The sequence below is a fragment of the Nicotiana tabacum genome, chromosome 23, assembly GCF_000715075.1.
Source record: "Nicotiana tabacum cultivar K326 chromosome 23, ASM71507v2, whole genome shotgun sequence".
NCBI classification, from domain to species: Eukaryota; Viridiplantae; Streptophyta; class Magnoliopsida; order Solanales; family Solanaceae; genus Nicotiana; species Nicotiana tabacum.
The window spans coordinates 142,376,245-142,384,308 of NC_134102.1; positions in this window are offsets into that span (position 1 = coordinate 142,376,245).

Below are 8,064 nucleotides of genomic sequence, written 5' to 3' on the forward strand. Positions count from 1 at the left end.
GATTAGGGTTGGGTTTAATGAATGGGTAAGGGTAATAGGGTTAGGGGTATTGGGCTTGGGCTGGTTTGGGTAGTTTTATGTCCGAATCAGTTATAGAATTAGGGCCAGATTTTAAATACCCGATTTTAATAAATAATAATTTATAAAAATAATAGATAAATAACAAAATATATTATTTGTGAATGCAAATGATTAAAAACAATTTTTTAACATTATAAAAAATATAAAAGTTATATTTTTGCATAAATAAAATAATTATAAGTACATATGGGCTATTATTGCAAAATGTACAATTTAGCCTAAAAATTCAAATATAATTATAACAAAATGTAAATAAAATATTTAAAACCTAATATGGATGTAAATTAAAAGTGTAGATGATAAAATCATCACAAAAATAATTTATAAGGTAATTAATAGATATTTATATAATAAAATATAGGAATATATTAATTTAAAACCTTTTAAAACAATAGAAAATTATGAAAAATGCTTGTATATGATTGTAGATCAAATGATGGTGCATATGCACTATTTTGAAAGTGTAATATATATATATATATATATATATATATATATATATATTTGAAAATATGAGGGAAAAATTGGGTATCAACAGTTGCCCTCTTTACCCGGGAAGGATGAAAGAGTTGTCGGGTAAAGAAATGATGACGAATTTTGACTGAATGAGGTGTTTTGAAAAATATAGGCCGCACCCTGGTCTCTGAGCTACATACGTATCCCTGGTTATGCATGAATCATGCCATGTGTAGTTCTGGATCCGACAGTTGAATAAATCGATGGAATTGCTGTAAGAATGGACTGAATATTCTGGATATGACAGGTTGAGAATGGTTACGGATATTTGAGTGGGCATCAGGTGAGAATAAGTAACGGATGGTGGTCGTTTGCGTTTGAAATAATTGAAGGATATGAACGTTAAATGGAAACTGTAGCGAAGATTGCTCCCGTTATGAGAACGGTTACTTCCTGGATTACTTGCGAACTCAGAATACAATGCATGCATATAGATTATCGCATAAATTTAAACATGATGCAAATTCCCTTTGGACCATGGAGATCGTCCTTGGACGGTGAGGATGACGTCCTTAGACCATGATGTCCCGGTCCATGAATTGTGCGGTAAAGGATTCGCAGGCTATGAAATGATGTTCTCGAGCTATGAAGATAGTGCCTCTGAGCCATGATGCCTTTGAATAATGATGTGCAAAATTAAGAGATCATTAGTCCATGGCATGGTGTCTCCCGGCTATGAGGATGATACCTTCGGACTATGATGCCTTCGGACAAATTGGCTATGTATCAGGCCATGAGATGCAGAGATATGATGCTTGAGATAAAACAAGACAGAGCTTAGCCCTGTGTAGAGTCGGGAGCAGAGCTTAGTCCCGAGAGAAGAGAATAATGCAAGGTTTGGAGCAGAGCAACATTTGTGGTTATGCAAGGAGAGACAACGCTTAGTCTCATGCAATGAGAAGGCAATGCTTAGCCTTGTGAAGTTGAGGAGGCAGGGCTTAGCCTCATGTAAGATGGAGACATTGCTTGGTCTCATGCAAGGGGAAGGCAATGGTTAGCCTTATGCAGTTAAGGAGGCAGGGCTTAGCCTCATGCCAGATGTGAGACAATGCTTAGTCTCATGCAATGGGAAGGCAGAGCTTAGCCTTATACAATTGAGGAGGCGAGGCTTAACCTCATGCAAGATTTGAGACAATGCTTAGTCTCATGCAAGGAAAGGCAGAGCTTAGCCTTATGCAGCTAAGGAGGCAGGGCTTAGCCTCATGCAAGATTTGATACAATGCTTAGTCTCATGCAATGGGAAGATAGAGCTTAGCCTTATGCAATTGAGGAGGTAGTGCTTAGCCTCATGCAAGATTTGAGACAATGCTTAGGCTCATACAATGGGAAGGTAGAGCTTAGTCTCGTGTAGGGGAAGGCAGTGCTTAGCCTTAGCCTTATGCAAAATGGGAGACAATGCTTAGTCTTATGCAAGAGGGGGCAGGGCTTAGCCTTGTGCAATTGAGGAGGCAGGGCTTAGCCTCATGCAAGATGGGAGACAATGCTTAATCTCATGAAATAAGAGACAGTGCTTAGTCTCATGCAGTTGAGGAGGCAGGGCTTAGCCTTATGCACGGAAAGGAAATGCTTAGCCTTAAGCAGGAAAAAGAAATGAGTGATAGCAGAGTATTTCTTAGCTGGAGATTTGTTTGCGTTTGGAAGCTTTGTCATTATGAAGATAGTGATTCCGAGATGTGCCCAAATTTGAGAATATTTCCTGTTCCTGCATCCAAAGTACAATCGTGAGTTTTACGGGGGAAGGTTGATTCGTGCCTTCACCTGCCTGCTTTGCTTTGCTCTGTATCGAAGTCCTGCTTGAGTTACCACGGGTAGCATCTGGCTGTTTCATAAAAATAAAGAGGGTCCTCCTCAAAATTCTGCCCCAGTTACCTAGACGAATTTCTGGCTATTCCGCATACGGTGCCATTGGCTGAGCTTGCCCCAGAATTTTGAGGGTCCTCCTCGAAATTCTGCCCCAGTTTTCGATAATGGGGAAAATGAAAATTTTATTAAATTGTGAACGAACCACAGGGCTACCTATGTATCCCATCTTAAACAAGAATCAGGTCAAGTGTAGTTCAGTTACATCATAAGTAGAAATGCAAACCGTTTAAACATAGTATCTTTTGACTGCATCTGAATTGATAGGCTTTGGCCAAATTTCTCTATCCATCTCTGCGAGTATGAGTCCCCCTCCTGTTAGTAACCTGTGAACCATATAAGGCCCTTGCCAGTTGGGTGAGAATTTTCCTTTGGCTTCATCCTGATGTGGAAAGATCTGTTTCAGCACCAGCTACCCCGGTGCGAACTGTCTAGGTTTGACCCTTTTGTTGAAAGCTCTGGACATTCTGTTTTGATAGAGTTGACCATGACATATTGCATTCATTTTTTTCCTATCTATGAGGGCTAATTGCTCATAGCAGCTTCTTATCCATTCTGCATCACTAAGTTCAGCTTCTTGTATGATTCTCAAAGAAGGAATTTCTACCTCGGCGGGGATGACGGCTTCAGTACCGTAGACCAATAGATAAGGAGTTGCCCTTGTTGATGTACGAACTGTGGTACGGTATTCTAATAAGTCGAATGGTAACTTCTCATGCCACTGTTTGTGATTCTCTACCATCTTACTTAGAATCTTCTTGATATTCTTGTTAGCGGCCTCCACGGCTCCATTCATCTGGGGTCGGTATGCTGTGGAGTTTTTGTGCTTGATTTTGAAGGTTTCACACATCGCTTTCATTAGATCACTGTTGAGATTGGCGGCATTGTCAGTGATGATGGATTCTGGAACCCCGAATCGGCAAACAATACGATCCTTGACAAATCTGCGACGACTTTCTTGGTTACAGCTTTGTAAGATGCAGCTTCAACCCACTTTGTGAAATAGTCGATGGCCACTAGAATGAACCTGTGCCCGTTTGAAGCGGTGGGCTCGATTGGTCCGATGGCATCCATTCCTCGGGCAACAAAAGGCCAAGGTGCGCTTGTTGCATTAAGTTCATTTGGAGGTACCTGTATCATATCTGCGTGTATCTGGTACTGATGACATTTATGGACATACCGGATGCAGTCTGTTTCCATAGTCATCCAAAAGTATCCGGCTCTGAGTATCTTCTTAGCTAGGATGAAACCATTCATATATGGGCCGCAGGTTCTGGCATATATCTCTTCAAGTAGTTTGGAGGCTTGTTTGGCATTAACACACCGTAATAGCCCAAGATCAGGAGTTCTTCTATACAGAATTCCTCTGTTTTGGAAGAAATGGTTGGACAACCTCCGAAGTGTGCATTTCTAAGTGTGGTTTGCATGCTCTGGATATTCTCCTTTTGCCAGATATTCCCTAATATCGTGGAACCATGGATTCCCATCTGTTTCTTCTTCAACATGAGCATAATAAGCTGGCCGATTATGGATTCTTACCAGAATAGGATCGATGAAGTTCTTGTACGGGTGTTGTATCATGGAGGACAAAGTGGCCAGTGTATCTGCGAATTCATTCTGGATTCTGGGGACATGTCGGAATTCTATCTTCGTGAACCTCTTCATCATCTCTTGTACTTGATGCAATTATTGTAGTATCTTGGTATTCTTTGTAGCCCATTCTCCTTGTACCTGGTGCACCAGCAGGTCTGAATCACCAATCACCAGCAATTCCTAGATATTCATGTCGACAACCAAATTGAGTCCTAATATGCAGGTTTCATATTCCGCCATATTATTGGTGCATAAAAACCTAAATTTTGCGGACACCGGATAATGTTGACCGGTTTCTGACACCAAAACGGCTTCGATACCGACTCCTTTAAAATTTGCAGCTTCATCGAAAAACATTCTCCAACTGTCGTAGGATTCAACAATATCTTCTGCTATGAAAGACACTTCTTCATCAGGAAAATACATTTTCAGTGGTTCATATTCTCCTGCTATAGGATTTTCTGCAAGATGATCTGCTAATGCTTGTCCCTTGTCTGCCTTCTGAGTTACATAGATGATGTCGAACTCACTCAACAATATTTTTCATTTGGCCAGCTTTCCTATAGGCATAGGCTTCTGAAAGACGTACTTAAGTGGATCCATTCTCGATATGAGATATGTGGTATAAGCACAAAAGTAGTGCCTCAATTTCTGGGCTATCCATGTCAGAGCATAGGAGGTACATTCTAGTAGAGAGTACTGTGCTTCATAGGGTGTGAACTTCTTACTCAGTTAATATATGGCCTGCTCTTTTCTCCCTGTCTTGTCATGTTGTCCCAAGACACAACTGAAAGCCCCATCTAGTACGGAAAGGTAGAGTAGTAGTGGTCTACCAGGTTCTAGCGGGACTAGGACTGGTGGTGTGGACATGTATTCCTTGATTTTGTCAAAAGCCTTCTGACAATCTTCAGTCCAGCTAGTGGCGGCATCCTTCTTCAACATTTTGAAAATTGGTTCACATATTACAGTCGATTGGGATATGAAGCGGCTGATGTAGTTGAGACGTCCTAAGAAACTCATCATGTCCTTCTTGTTCTTTGGTGGTGGTTAATCCTGGGTAGTCTTGACCTTTAATGGGTCTAGCTCAATTCTTTAGTGGCTGACGATGAACCCTAATAAATTTCCTGTGAGGACCCCGAAGGCACATTTTGCGGGATTCAATTTCAAATTGTACCTCCGAAGCCGATCAAAAAATTTTCTCAAGTCTGCTATGTGATATGTACTCTTCTTGGATTTGATGATGACGTCATCCACATACACCTCTATCTCCTTGTGTATCATGTCGTGGAAAATAGTTGTCATGGCCCTCATATAAGTGGCCCCAACATTCTTCAGACCGAACGACATCATTTTATAGCAGTACACTCCCATGGTGTGACAAACGCCATTTTTTCGGCATCTTCTTCATCCATCTAGATCTAATGATATCCGCGAAGCAATCTACAAAGGATTGGAGTTCATGCTTAGCGCAATTATCGATCAGTATGTGTATGTTTGGTAGTGGGAAATCATCCTTGGGACTTGCTCTGTTTAAATCCCGATAGTCGACACACACCCTGACTTTCCCGTCTTTCTTCGGAACATGCACAATGTTGGCTAACCAAGTTGGATATTCAACTACCCTGAGGACCTTAGCTTTGATCTGCTTGGTGACTTCTTCCTTGATTTTTAGACTCATGTCTGGTTTGAACTTTCTGAGTTTCTGCTTTACTGGTGGACACATTGGATTGGTAGGTAGCTTGTGAGACACTATGGACGTGCTCAGCCCGGTCATATCATCATATGACCATGCGAAAATGTCTTCCTACTCTCTTAAGAAACGAGTTTACTCTTTCTTCTCTGATGGTGACAAGTGAATTCTTATGCGTGTTTCTTTGACGGTTTCAGAATCTCCCAAGCTTACTACCTCAGTCTCGTCCAAATTGGACTTAGGTTTGTTCTCAAAATTCTAAACTTCTCTGACGATTTTCTCAGGTATCACATCTTCTTCTTCTATCTCTTCCGAGTCACTATCCTTATGTTGCGTTGTCTCATTACATGTCACAGTCGTTGGTTCATCAAGGTAAGAAATAGTAATGTTGTAGAGAGAAAGATAATAATAATAAAACATCAAGCTGTTGATAAGTATTGAAACGTCAAACAAAGAAAATTTTAATGACTTCAAACATGTTTTCTAAAGAACAATACTGAAAGGAAAGAAAAAATATTTTAAACAAAAATACTCAAAAGGAATTGTTTTCAAAATGAATGACACTAGCAGCCATGCTACCCCGGGACTCGTCGGGCCCTGGATAGTGTGGCAGTCCAGTTCCTGAGAACAGCTCCCTTCTCCACTGTCTGGATGACGAGGCCTTCTTTCTCCTCCTCCTCAACTATCACACTGCAATCCATGTCTTCATCTTCTAATAACAGATTCCTTAAGATAGCTAGAACTTTATCTTCTTCAAATCCCCACATCATGTCGTCATGATGAAAGGATTGGCTCAAATGTGGTATCGGCTGCTCAAGAGGGTAATAAGGACCATGCCATGGCGTCGACCAATCATCATACTCCTACCAGCCCTTTACCGGGTTCATACCTTGCCCACGCTAGTATGCTTTCTATTTTGCTGCTCCACCACTTGTCTTTCTTAATTGCCTTGACGTGCTCAATGCGATGATAAGTCTCCCCACCTAACTTCCTTCTATTTTCCATGACCGGAACAGTTTGGTTGGTATAAATGGGATTACTCCCATCTACATGAATGATCACCTCCTGATGATTCCATTCGAACTTTACATCCTGGTGCAAAGTAGAAGCCACGGCCCTGGCAGCATGTATCCAAGGTTGTCCCAATAACAGATTGTATGAGGCGGATATGTCTAGCACTTGAAATTCAACATCAAACCAAGTCGGGCCCATCTGCAAGCATAGATTGGTTTCCCCCATTGTGGCCCTTTGAGACCCATCGAATGCCTTCACATTCATATTCCATGCTCGTATTTCATGAAAACCTTTACCCAACCTTTTCAGAGTAGTCCGCGGACAGATGTTAATACTGGACCCTCCATCTATCAAAACCATAGCAATGAATTTATCCTCACATTGTATCGTGATGTGCAGCGCCTTGTTGTGGCTTAATCCCTCTAGTGGCAGTTCGTCTTCATGAAAGGTGATCTTATGGCTCTCCAGTACTTGCCCTACCATGTTATCCATCTCCCCACTAGTGATATTGTTAGGTATGTAAGCTTCATTCAATACCTTTATCAAGGCATTCCTATGTGCCTCGGAATTCTGCAGTAATGATAGGATGGATATCTGAGCAGGAGTTTTGTTCAGATGGTCTACCACAGAATATTCTCTCACTTGTACCTTTCTTCAAAGATCATCCGGGCCAGTTTCGATGATGGATTGCTTGGAAGCAGCTTCTCTACTCGTTCCTCCCAAATTCTTAGGTGTATAAATTCTACCAGTCCTGGCCATTCCTTGTGTTGCACCAGATTCTTCCATTTTTGCTTTTCCTTTCCTCCTGGCTTCTGTAACATAGTCCCAGGGCACGACATTGGATTTAAAGAGCGGTGTGGATGCTACCGTCACAGTGAATGGTGTGGCTACTTCTACTTCGAATGGAGCAGGTGTAGCTGCAGGTGTTGTTTCCACCTCGAACGGGGTTGGTGCGGCTACTTCAACTGGTGGCTGTATCTGTACCACAATAGGACTAAGAGTGACCGCAGGTTTCTTTGGGTCATCCACTTCTCGAATAATCCCAATCGACCCTTCTGGGTCCCATTCTTCATCAGTCTCTATCACATTTACTCCCTCGCCCCTATGACTCGGGAGGGGATTTTTGCGGACGTTAGGTGCAGCCTCCTTTGCTTGTATAATCTTGGTATCGATTAGTGTCTGGATTTTGTCTTTCAGGATGCGACATTTATCAATGGTATGACCTTTCATGCTGGAGTGGTAGGCACATGCTTTGTTTGGACTGATCCATTCAGAGGAGTTTTCCATGGCAACAGTGGGAATAGGGATGA